At 37.8% G+C, this 13,453-nt stretch overlaps 1 pseudogene; it reads right to left on the bottom strand.

Annotated features, from left to right (window-relative positions):
• Positions 1 to 6,118: 6,118 nt before the first annotated feature.
• LOC113052343 (mothers against decapentaplegic homolog 6-like) lies at positions 6,119 to 13,453 on the bottom strand (annotated as a pseudogene).

Genomic DNA, 13,453 nt, shown 5'->3' with positions numbered 1-13,453 from the left:
GTTGGGTGTGGTCTGAGAAGCAGGGGCTCCGGAGGGGCTTGAAGCAGCTTTACAAGCGCCCTTTAATCCACACTTAAATACTGTTGTGTGCACTGCAAATACTCTTAAGAGGAAATAACAGACTTTAAAAATATTACTTGAGCAAACATGGGGTCTGAACGGTCTTGTCTCTTTAGCTGTTGCCTCACACATGGAGAGGGATAAACACAGCCCATTACAGAAGAGCTTGATCGTGGAATTCTCTTTAATTAGGCTCTCTATTTAGAGTAGCAAAAGCCAACATGCAATTCACTCCTAAAACTTTCCACTTGTTAGAATAATAATGTACACTTACTGTAATTTACTTACAAATGTATATAAAGAGAGACATGCATCTCATAACTCATAACAATCACATTTTATGTGTTTTATAAAGTGGACTAAAAACAGCTGATAAAAGCATCACAATAATCCAACGAAGCAACATTATGGATAGAAGATTAATATTTCGCTAGAACCAATGATATGAAGCTAAAAACATCTTAATGATGAGTTTGTTTCTTTCAAATACGCAGCCCATCACAAGATGTTAATTAATTTGGATTACTTGTGGATTATTGGGATGTTTTTATCAGCTGTTTTGACTCTCATTCTGACGGCACCCATTCACTGCAGAGGATTCACCAGTGATGTTATGCTAAATTTCTCCAAATCTTTTTCAATAAAGAAACCAACTCATCTACATATTGGATTGCCCGAGGGTGACTAAATTACAGCAACTTTGATTTTTTTGGGAGAACTATTCCTTTAAACTGGTTTGATCAGTTGATGGCAGGTTTATTGGTGGTCCAAGACAGTCTGCTAGTTTGGACTAATGCTAATGACCAGCTAGAAGCCTAGCTAGCTACCTTCTTCTAAAACATTGTATTTTTCAGCAAGGAAGGCAAGACATGAAAATTGCTGACAGACTATTTGATTAGACTATTTTGAATAGTTCAGCTATCTTTCACACGTCTTATGCAAAAAATGAATCATGGTTAGGCAGCGTTTGAAACTATAGAAACATTTCCAGGGTCTGCTAGTATAATTTTGGCGATTAAACAATACAGCACAGTTATAAATCACTAACGGATCACACAGCTATTTGGGCTGAGCTCCAACCCCTCATGAATGGAAGCAGAAACAGCAAAGGAAAACATCTGAGGTTGCTTGGCTCCAGTGAGCGTTCACATCTAATGTGTCTTCCAGGAAAATATTGACTAGCTGCATGGCCAGTAGCCAAAACATGATGCCAGAGGATTGTCCTGCTCCTTCCAAAATGTTCTTACCGACTTGTAGTTAGTTCAGAAGTCACTAGGTGGCAGCAAGTGCAGATAATTGATGACAGAATAAGTTTTTACACCCACCTCACCCCTTTTCCCCAAAAGACATATTTCTGAAAATAAGAAAATAATAATATATGCAAAATCTAAAATCTAAGATATGTCATGTAACTAACTATGAAAAATATATTACAATTAAAAATAACATGATAAGAACCTTATATGATGTTATATTTTTGAGGTGTTAAGACTTGAATAATCTGGAGACACTTATTTAGGTAGTTGTGATACTTTATCCCCGAGGGACTTTATGACAGGCCTGAAAATACTGCTTCAATAACACCACAGGATGAGACAGAGGAAGAGAGAGCCATTTTAGGAAGGAATGCCCCCCGCTCTGGTTTCACTAAGCGAGAGAGTGTGAAAGAAAGAGAGAGATGATGATGATGATTTCTAAGAATGAACTTAAAAAAAAACTAAATTGGTTTGTTTACTTGCGTATGTACTTACGTTGAAACTTATTCAACGTAATAAAAAAAAAATAATAATAATTAAAATGCCTTGTGAATAAATGCCCTTTACTTGATGCGAGCTCATACAACAGAAAGTGTATTATAATGTGTGATGTATATTAGTCTGTGTTTTACACATCCTGAAAAAAAATAGAAAATCTCAACTCCTGGTAGCATGTGCTGGTCTGCTCGCCTATACATTACCTTTCCTATCATCATAAGTTTGGCATAGTGTGGATAGATGCTTGTGTCTGCCTAAATAATTGAATAACTGTCTGTCCTCATATGGCTGAATGTCATCTTTGTATATATATATATATATATATATATATATATATATATATATATCCAGTATATGTGCTGGATTACATGAGCGAAAACTTTTTTATATAAGTTAATAAATGCCATAAATGATTTTGAATGCAATCAATCCATGTGGTTTCTCATGTATTCATGTGTATATATGGTATATATATTAGTGTGGAGAATGTTTGCTAGCAACAAGCATGTTTAGCTGACGCAATTGAAAGTAAAACTGATGAGAAAATGTCTGACTGTGTACGGATGCCCAGTCTAGTGGAGCCAGTCCGTCTGCCGGCCGACTGCCCTCCTGGAGACTGGAGAACATCCGATCCTCCTGTGGAGAGAGAGAGAGAGAGAGAGAGAGAGAGAAAAGGTGAGAAAATATAGAGAAAGAGAATGGTGGTGGTGGGGGGGGGGGGGTTCTGGCTGTGAGTGTTTTACAATATCACATTTGCCACCTTATAATGTAAATATATATTTATATTTGCAAGATATACAAATCTAATTAAACATCGTGCAATTATGATATGCATGACAGAAATTGGCAAATACAGTCAGGCACTTTCTAGCTGACAACCCATAGAAAATAATAGAATAGACTAGACTAGACTAGACTAGACTAGACTAGAATAGAATGGAATAGAATTGAAATTTAACACTTAACATTCACATATAAATATATATTAAAAATTTTAGTTAATAAAATGAGAATGTGCACTGAAAAGAATTAGTATAGGATTTACATTGAAACAATTTTCCCTCAGAAATTGCTAGTGTAGATTTCACAAATAATTATAAAGAAACAGCACACTGTACACAAAACTATCAAGGAAATAAACATAATATTTTGAAAGTCTGAAAAAGTATTTTATTTCTTTATTTGTTGTAAAATGTGCTCCTATAATCGTTTTTAATTTGCATTTGTTTTTACAGTGTATTAGTGATTAAGGAAAAGCTGTCAACAAATTCTGAAATCTAATAGTCACTCACTGATACACACTCACACACACACACATAAACAAACACAAAGAAAAAGGCCACTATGTGCCCATCAGGAATGAAATGAAGAATGGATTATCTTCGTTATATATCAGTGTGGCCAGTCTGATAAACACTGGAGCTGAGCAGCAGAACTGTGTCTGGCTCCATGGGGACCGTATTGATTTCTCTGCTGCAGAGCTATTGACAGGAAATGCTGGACAGTCCACAGTGCCTCAGTCTTTCTTAAAGTACACTATTTATTTATAAAAACCCTGCAAGCCTATAAAAATATAATAATTCAAAATAATATGATGAAGCAAAGACAAATATTTTTCCTAAGCAAGCAAAAAGACAACCACCTCTATAGACTTAACCAACAATTTGGGGTATTTCAAACTGCTTCTGAGATTCAAACGAGAGGAGGACATAGACGAAGAGAGAGAGGATTTTCAAAAGAAGTAAAAAGGTAGGAAAATGGTTTTGGCAGTGCTTCAGGATCTGGGTCTAGCAGTGTTGTGTCTGAAGGATGTTTAAGGAGCAGGCCGTCCTGAGCCAGCCTTCCAGTCTCACTATAATTACTACAGTGGCTGACAGACATAGTGCTTAAAGAAACCAAACAGAGACGGGATTAAGAATAAACAGCAATACGCCTACAAGCCAAACTCTACACACAGAAATGTATATATCACAGACACATCACATACATTTATGGACTTTAAATAATCTAAGAGTTATAGGGACTGCTGAATGATTTAAACAAAGGAAAAGGGTGAAAGAAAGTAAATTTAGATAATTTCCTGATGACAGAAGGATTTATGATGCTGTCTACTTTTATTTCACCCACCATGCTACATATTTGAATAAAGAATAAGAAACAGAGACATCTGGGGAAAAAGAATCAGCTGATATGTAATTAAATGGTTTATGTGACATCATAATGGCGCCTCTGCATTTGCTGGTTTAATCTGCTTTAGTTCTTTTCCTCAAAGGTCCTCAAAGCTCTATTGTTCCATAGAGATTTCATTAAGTTGATCCTTTCAAGCCTTAGTCAGGAAGGCTTTTTGAATCCATGCATTCAATAAGCAATAACTTTACAAACTTTGCAATGGTGATTTAATAATCACGCATTCATTAATTTGAGTATTACCTTAAATTCACCCCAAAATGATTATCTTTTTTCATAAAAGGTGGTGTTTGTCATGTACAAATGAAATCCAGAGTCACTCAAACTGGTGGCTGCTGCACTCACTGTTAGTCTAACAACAGAAGTTTTGAAATTCATGAGATACAAAAGTTAATTATATTAGAATATTCTCAAAGAAAGGCAATTGTTTGATTTTACAGCATGTCGTTGTTCAATCAGTGTATAGATCATTCTCTGGGAATATCAGTTCTGTTTACATATGCAAATGGCAAATATTAGAGTTAATTCTTTGCAGGTTGCACGTGTGATCTGGTGCGGTTGAAACCAAATCAGAGCAGCACTGGCTGAGCCAAAATCACCACACACTCAGAATCTAGTTCACCGTGAGGTCAGCCCACCATGGAGTTAAAAACACCATGGCCAGAAACCTCACGCAGAAACACAGCTGAGAGCCAGAGATCCTGCTTCGAGAATGTGACAAATGAGATCAATTAGAGATTCATGCATAAAGGAGAACAGACAATATTATTGCCATTTTATGCAGAATCACGTTAACTGTTGAGAAACCCTGAGAATGCAATGTTGATTTCAAAAGTTGAATCTATTCAAATCCTGACAGAAAGCAGACAAACAAGCTAAATGCAAATGCTTTTGGCTTTTTTACTTTTCCGTTTCCCTGCACAGACACAAATGTTCAAAGGTGCTTTTTTCCTCTTCTGTCTCCACAATCATAATATGGTGTTCACAGAGCTGAAGAACGTGTCTGGAGCCGGGCGCCCATGGCAGTGTGGCGCAGGGATAATGTCTATGTTGCTTTCTGGGAGTCCTGGTTTAAAAAGGATGAGGTGGGGCCAGGCAGACTGCTGAGTAAGCTAGCCGCTACGCGGTCGCCCTCTAGAACAAACAACGGCACGAAAAGAAAGCCTCCCTGAACCCCAATCCATTGCAACAGTGGAAACAGAGAGCTGTGACACTTAATGTGATGTGTGAGCAAAGTAATGGTCACTTTGAACTTTCAAAAATGGAATAAAAACATTTAATTCTCCTTAAAAACTAGCAGAGGGTTTTTTTAGATGGTTTGAAGAATACATGGCCCGCTCTAATGACGAATTAAGTAGTTAAACTTTGGAGCCATTTGAAAATATCCTTAGATAACAACCTTGATTCATATTTCACAGAGGACTTTTTGATATGCCATAACATTTCTATAGTTTTATTCATGAAGTCGGTCAAACATTAAACTTCTGTCATCAAAGACAAAAGACTCATGACTGTAATCTTAGCATTGATAATAAAGATAAAATTAAAATAGAGGTCAAATTTTTGCTTGTCTCTTGATATTGTGAACAGCCATCAAAAACAGACATAAAACGTCAAATGATCAATGTTAACGACTCGTGAACGAAATGTGAACATGAATTAGTAAACAGATAATTTATAAATATGCTGAAGTGAGTTTTGTCTCCATCTGTAGTTAACAGGAAAAATTAAGGGGGGGGGGGGTTGTCATCTTACCTATACATCTGGCATCTGAACCAGCGATGCAAGTCATTCGTGATTTAATCGTTGTTCCGAGTCAGTTCTTTCAAACGCGATTGATTTCAGTCTATTGGCATTTGTTTGGACCAAACATGTGCTCGATGGATGTCTTTGATTGTTGCTTTTTGCCATCTTTAGTCTTTAAAGCATTTTTAATGTGCATACAGTATATTGATTTTTGAATCTTTTTAGTGTTGTTTTTGAGGGGGAAAAACTTTATTTCTGTGCAAACCCTCAAATGAAATCCTGCAGGCACCCATACAGTATATAAAATCAATGTACGATAATACAAGAATCAACATAAATTAAAAAAATGGCACATTGTAACACACAGAACTCTGAAGAGCATTTCTGGTTTTTATTTACTCTGTCCATCCATAGACATTGCATCATACATAAATAATTATGTTGTAAAAATGACTCAGTATTTACAAGTATTTCCATATAATATGTTTATATAAAACTTTATATTAAATTTAGATAGATTACTTTTGGGATTGTGGCAGCGGGTGTCTGAACGTTTGTGCAGGGTATGGTAAGAGCGATATATATGTCTGCATTTGTTGATATGTATGCGTTATCTGTGATTGTTCAGTAAAATCTCTAACCAGCATGGGCATGATGTAATAAACTGTCTTGAGTAGCATGGTCCCCAGCCCTTGGCAAAACTGATCCTCACACTGTTCGGGTCATATGGTCCTTCCATGTGCATCAAATCACTGGGAGGTTGAATTTGGCACGATCTCTCATAGTCAAAAACTTTTATGGAGTAGCCTGGCATGACTCTCCTCACAGTCAAACTCAGGTGGGGGTGATGTTCCAGAGTGGGGGAATTCACAAATATAGGGTGCTGACTGCGGTTGTAGGCCCATACTCCATCGGGCTCTTTGCTGAGGAGGATGCCGTGTCCGATCTTGCCACGTGTGCGCTGGACGGAGGTGGAACGCAGAGAGGGGGGGAGCAGGCCCAAGCACAAGCCTGTACCCTGAGGTAGGTCATAGAAGATGCTAAGAGAGGGGTCATGAACTGGATACAGACGGCCCACGCGTGTACGAAGCTCCCAGTATGCCACGTTACACCAGTGATTCTGAGCCATGGAGGAGGAAGACATATTGACATCTGTGAAAGAAAAAAAAAAACTGTAAAACATAAGAAACTTGAATTAAAAAAATATGCACTAACCAAAGTATGCAAAACACATACAACAAATATTTAGATAATTATACTTTTTCAAATAAAAGAGCTTCTACAATAATTTTTCCATTTAGTTGGAAAAATTATTGAAATCTATTTGTTGTAAAATCATACAAATTGTTTCAGTTATTTATTTATCTTTAATAATGACTGATATAAAGACAAAAACATAATAATTATAAATTGTCATTGTTAATATTACTATAATACTGGATAGAAATCTTTTTAGCAATGTCGCTATAATCTGGCATGTTTATATTTTGATGATATACTAACGTGCATTGTCCTTATTAAAAAAACTAATTAATCTAATAAATTAATAAACATTTTTCCAAATAAATACAATTAATATTAAAATGTTATTCATTTCAAAATGTTCTAAATATTTCATTTCTTTTTTTGAACTAGTTTGTGGATGATTAGTTTAAAAAATAAACTGGAAATATATAATTGCTATTATTGCGGTTGTTGTTGATATTACTATAAAGCTGGATAACAATGAATACAGCAATGTTCCTGTAATCTGGGATATTTACCTTTTTTATGCAGATTTTCATTAATGTGCATTGTCCCTATTAAATTAAAGAATTGAATAACACTTATTTAATATAACTATTTTTAAACTTTTTTGTGTGTAAAGTGACATGAGGTTTGGTGTTTCTGAAAGCCACTTTCTACAGTAATGTGTTGTCATGACAAGTAAAGTCAATGTTTTGACCACTCTCACCTCTTCACTTCACCTCTCTTATTCTTTTTGATGGTACAGAGTACATATTATTCTTTAAATCTCCAATCCTATCAGGAGAGGATTCGAAACTGAAGAAGCAACGACCCCCACTAACAGGCCCAAATCTGTCATCTCTGACTCTAACACCCCCCACTCCTGCCTCAGCATTCCTCTCTCCCTGCTCGGGGCCGACTGGGGCCCCCTCTCCCCCTCCGAGGGCCAGCATTCAGCTCTCTGACCACTCAGTGAAGGCTCGCGACCCCCTAACCCCCCAGCCGCCAGCCTATCCAGTCTGATTAACTCAAACACAGACTGATGGCATTATTTTGCTTCACAGGCTCTATTGAGGGAGAAGATCTAAAGTCCTGGGCCTGTGACCTCATTCTGCTCAGTCTCAACCCTCTGCAGTCCAAACAGACAGAAGAGGACACACTGTTGATGAAGTAAATTTTGTTATTGAAATAAATGATCATTATCTCCGATTCTCTGGCCGCTCACTCAGTATGTGCCCACAAACTTTCTTCCTGGATTTGAAATACATACAATGGAAAAACTGTGCTAAATAGGAAAACATTGCAAAAGACTTATCAGAAGTCATCTTTTCATCTGCTTTTCATAGAGTGCCTCATTGTTTAATTTTCATATTTAACTTAATCCAATCGTATGCAAAGACAACCAAATCACATATCTGCAGCCTAGTTTAATCCTGTAAGAAATGCCAATGTTATGACAACGTTTAGGAACTTTCAACCTCTCCTTTAGTGAGTTGTTCTGTTTTGCATGCGCAGTTGTTAGTCCCTGCAATAGCATTCTTGGCGCTTGTGTGCCTAGCCTAAACCAACACCACAAAATGAGAGGGGGAAGGAGAGGAAGGAGTCTTGTCTGTCCTGCTGTGCCAAATATTATATCTCCCTCCACATATTAGACCCTTCCACAGGGCCAGTGAATGGTGGGGGGAGCTTAGAGGGGTGATAATGGAAATGCCACCATGAGAACTGCCAGAGAACACTGCTACAGTAGTATTTTCACAACTCTAGAACAATAGCAGCAGTCATTCTTTCTTTATTCTAAAATAACAGTTCACTATCATCATCATCATCATGAACAATAATTGTGTGTCTTTAAATCCATACAGGTGAATGTCAGTGGGGTCCAATGTTGTTTTGGATATTGGATATTGTACAGACACTGCAGTCAAAACATAACTCATTTGTGCTTTAAAAAAAGAAGACAGTAAGTCATACAGGGCTGGAATGACATGAAGGTGATTAAATGATGATAGAATTCTCATTTTGGATGAACAATCCCATATCCTTCATTTTTAGTGACATAATACATGGGAATTAGGCAAACATACACACTTCCTTATACTGAAGGACAAATCTTTTTTGCCAGTCATTTGTTTGCTCATTCCTCTGGATGATGAATTTGTGGTTGACTGCATATTGATCCCTATCTAAGATGAAGCTAACAGCTTGTGCCGGAATGAAAAAGCAAAATGATTTCTCCCTGTCACAATACTGAGGAGAAACTGAGAGTAATATGCAGACAGACGCATGCAATCGTGTATAAATGCAATTACAATAAATCAGCCGAAAACCTAACAATCTAAAAAGCCTTAATATACATGTCCCTTAAAAAACAGGGGCAAAATAATTTTCCAACAACTTCTAGAGTCGGTTCTTTGTCAACATCTGTAAAGAATCTCTGCAGAGACAGGCAGGATTTCATTAGTTAAATTGCGTGTTGGCCTGCGCTCTGTCAGGAAGAGGGGAAGCCACAGTCAAGCCTGTAATTTAAACCTTATTTTAAAATGCAACTGGCTGCTGTGCCAGGGCTTGCATTGCAAAACTCAGCAGGAAGCGAAAACATGAAAATAATGGAGGAAAGAACATATGTGACACACCAAAAGAGGATCTCGTTCCTTGTCTTCAGAGCTCTATATTCTGGGTAATAATAACATGGCACAGTGCTGATAAGAGCTCAGGAGGCCCTGAGTCCCCCAGTGAGCATCCTGACAAAACTGCCCATTGTTGCCCATAATCTAATTTTGACTCAGCGCTGAAAAGTTGCTGGATGACGTCTAAGAAGTTTCAAGAACCATCAAATAAGCACTGCGAGTTTATGTTCAGATGTGAATGTCTGTATGTATGATAGAGAGAGGAATGCTTAGCTGAATAAATGCTAAAAAAATATAGCATGGCTAAGCTAACTATTTGAAAACATACAGTTGCAACCACAAGTCTGAACCAAAGCATCACATTCAGTATACACACTAACATATATATATAAACAAGAGACTGGAGTAGTTAAGATGTTTTTTTTTTTTTTTTTGAAAGAAGTTTCTTATGCCAACCAAGCCTTTTTTTATCAAAAGTACAGTAAAAACAGAACTACTGTGAAATATCATTACAACTGGAAACTATTTTTATATACTTAAAATGATTTCTAAGCATTTAAAGTTTAATATATTTAATTGTATTCCTGTGATGGCAAAGTTTAATTTTCAGCAGTATTAAATTTAGTGCTTATTATTATTATTATTATTATTATTAATACTTAAAATGGTTGTGCTGGATAATATTTTTGTGGAAACTGATTTATTTTTCTTCGGATTCTTTGATGAACAGAATGTTCAAAAGAACAGCATTTATTTGAAAGAAATCTTATGCAACATTTTAAGTGTAGCTTAAGTATAAGCCATTTGATATTCAAGTTGAATAAAGGCAGTAGTTACTGAAACACACTTTACCCCCTTTTAAATGCATTCAATTACTTAAGACTTGCACACCAACCTGAATAGTCCTGTGACATGCCACCAAGTGAACGTGTGGCTTCCATTTCTACGTAAGGCATCACTGGGAGGGAAGAATCTGCAAAATGACAAGATTAAAAAATATATATATTATATATATATATATATATATATATTATATATATATATATATATATATATATATATATTTCTCCATTTTACTGCTGTTAAAATACATGATACACAAGGTTAAAACAACATACTTTATTTCAAGGAATATTTGCTTATTAAATGAACTAAGAAAGACAAAATGACTTACTCAGTGGCTTATGTTCTTGTAAGGGGGAGATATGGGAGTAGGGAGGAGGAGGTGTGTCTGAAAATAGAGAGAACTGAGTTAGATTTTTCTTTTAACTAAGCATCCCTCTAAAACGGAGCACATCTCTGACTTTTCAAGGCTATAAGACCAGACCCTTAACCTAGAGATATAATACTGTGACAGCATTTGGCACAGCATTTCTACAGCAAATGAGAATGTTCCCGGCTGGAATGGAAATTACAGGTGAAGAAGAGCATCCATCAAAAAAGACAAATGGATGTGTCGTTTATGTGCCAACAATGCATGGAATCCAATTAAAAGTGACCTTGTTCTGACATCACATTATTACAGCTGGTGGAAACACTGCAATTAGGCTAATGCAGAGAATGAAAATCTTCATGAAAAACACTTAATATATCAAAACGATTAACCACTGAATATTAGTGTTGGTGCTAATGGACTGTGTTGTCATTTTGTATCCATGTCAAGGGCTCTTGTAGGACTATAGTGCAATTCATATTGCTTTAGACATTTATTTTTGATGTTGTGCAGTCACTAAAACAGCATGTTGCATTTTTTAAAGTGTGTATTTTTTCTTGACCTCTTCAATTTTTCAATAATTCAGTTCTTTATCTACAACAGTTTATTTAAACACAATGTTAGTGTAGTGTTTTTGTGAATAGGGAGGGAGCAGAGAATTGAGAATCCCAGAGGGATTCTAGTTGGGAATTCCGCTTCCTAACAGGAGTATCACTGTCCCAACTCCCCTCTCTATCCAAACACTGCAATTTTGCTAATGCAGAGAATGAAATCTTCATGAAAAACACTTAATATATCAAAACGGTTAACCACTGAATATTAGTGTTGGTGCTAATGGACTGTATTGTCATTTTGTATCCATGTCAAGGGCTCTTGTAGGACTATAGTGCAATTCATACTGCTTTAGACATTTATTTTTGATGTTGTGCAGTCACTAAACCAGCATGTTGCATTTTTTAAAGTGTGTATTTTTTCTTGACCCTCTTCAATTTTTCAATAATTCAGTTCTTTATCTACAACAGTTCATTTAAACACAATGTTAGGGTAGTGTTTTTGTGAATAGGGAGGGAGCAGAGAAATTGAGAATCCCAGAGGGATTCTAGTTGGGAATTCCGCTTCCTGAACAGGAGTATCACTGTCCCAACTCCCCTCTCTATCCAAAACCCCTCTAGAAGCATCAAAAAGACCAACCTGGATTGGTTGGGAGACCAACTAAGACCAGCAAACAAGTTCTGCTTTTTTCAGCAGGGATGAAAACACACTTCAAACGAACAGCACAGTCATTAAACCCTTGACTAAAAACATTTAGAGGTTTCCTTACCATCCTTGACTGGTCCGCAGACACGGCTGTAGTGATGGGGGTTGCAGCAGAGGGTCTGGCTGTCCTCTGTCCTGAAGCTCTGACAGTGACAGAGCGGTTTGAGGACAGAGGAGAGCTGCAGGTCCGGCCAGCGGAAGAGTCGACACAGCAGGTACTGTGGAGACACCAGCTGACCTCCAATTCGCACTTCAGTCTGTGAAACCAGAACACATTCACTTGGCATCCCGCCTTGAGACTCCACAACTTCCAGTAAAACATCCAGAGACTTCTCCTTCAACTTTTTGAGAAACGCATAAGTGCACTTCTTGAGTTCTTGCTCGGTCGCGGCACCATTTGTTCGTTCCCTGCCACTCAGACTGCTGTAGTTGTTGTGGTCCCTATGTTCTAGGCGACAGGCAAGTCTGTTTTTGCCTCTGGGGAGGTTTCTAAACAAACAGCATGTTACCGTCCTGCACTCGCTCCCCTCGTTGAGGGTCCATCATGATCAATAAGGATCCCGGTTCCTCTACGCGTTTGCTGCACGAGCCCGCATAGTTTCCCTGTGCGTATTCCGTTCTGGGATTTTCTCCGGGTTGCTGTCACTCCAGTTATCCGGACCACCATCGCAACTTTCGTTACCTGCTGTGACCAAACGGCTTCTCCAGAGTCGCCGAACCAGACCCGTGCGTCTCGTCCTGAACATACGACAACTTAAACAGTTTGCATCCGTTTTTCCAATGTTTGGTCAGAACCGCTGAGACTCCAAACGCTCGTGCGCTCGCTGTCCGACATCAATGATCTGTGCTCACATGCACAGCCAAGCAGAGCCTGAGCAAAGCCCAACATTAGACTCCACTGCTACAATATATCAGCACTGTAGCAAATGGATGGCTAGAATAATGATAGGGCACTACATGAGGAGCGGTGCATCCAGTCTGTAAACATTCCCCAACAATATGAGAAACTTCTTGTTGAACAACACGAAATGCACGACATGCAGAAAAATAACTTTGATAATCTCCGAAAAAGAACCTTTTTTTTTCAAGCAAACCTTCTTCAGCAGTTTAATGACGCTGAACACATGAATGGATTTCACTATAATCCTTATTCAGGTTCCACGCGCTCCTCGCGGAAGAAAATGATTGTGTTGCGACGGCAAAGTGGTCGATACGGGTGGATAAGCGGACGTAGGATGTCTTGATGCTTCGTTCCGTGTTTCGAGCGAGGCTAATGGGATTCTTCGATGGTCTTTCGCCGTTTCACCCTCTTTCTTCGTCAGAAACACACACACACGGGGCCCCTGAGGAGAGCGGTGGAGCCATTGGTTGATTCCCATCAT

The sequence above is a fragment of the Carassius auratus genome, chromosome 32 (genome assembly GCF_003368295.1).
Source record: "Carassius auratus strain Wakin chromosome 32, ASM336829v1, whole genome shotgun sequence".
NCBI lineage: Eukaryota > Metazoa > Chordata > Actinopteri > Cypriniformes > Cyprinidae > Carassius > Carassius auratus.
Note: the sequence above shows the minus strand (reverse complement) of the source record. Positions and strands in the feature narration are given on the sequence as shown.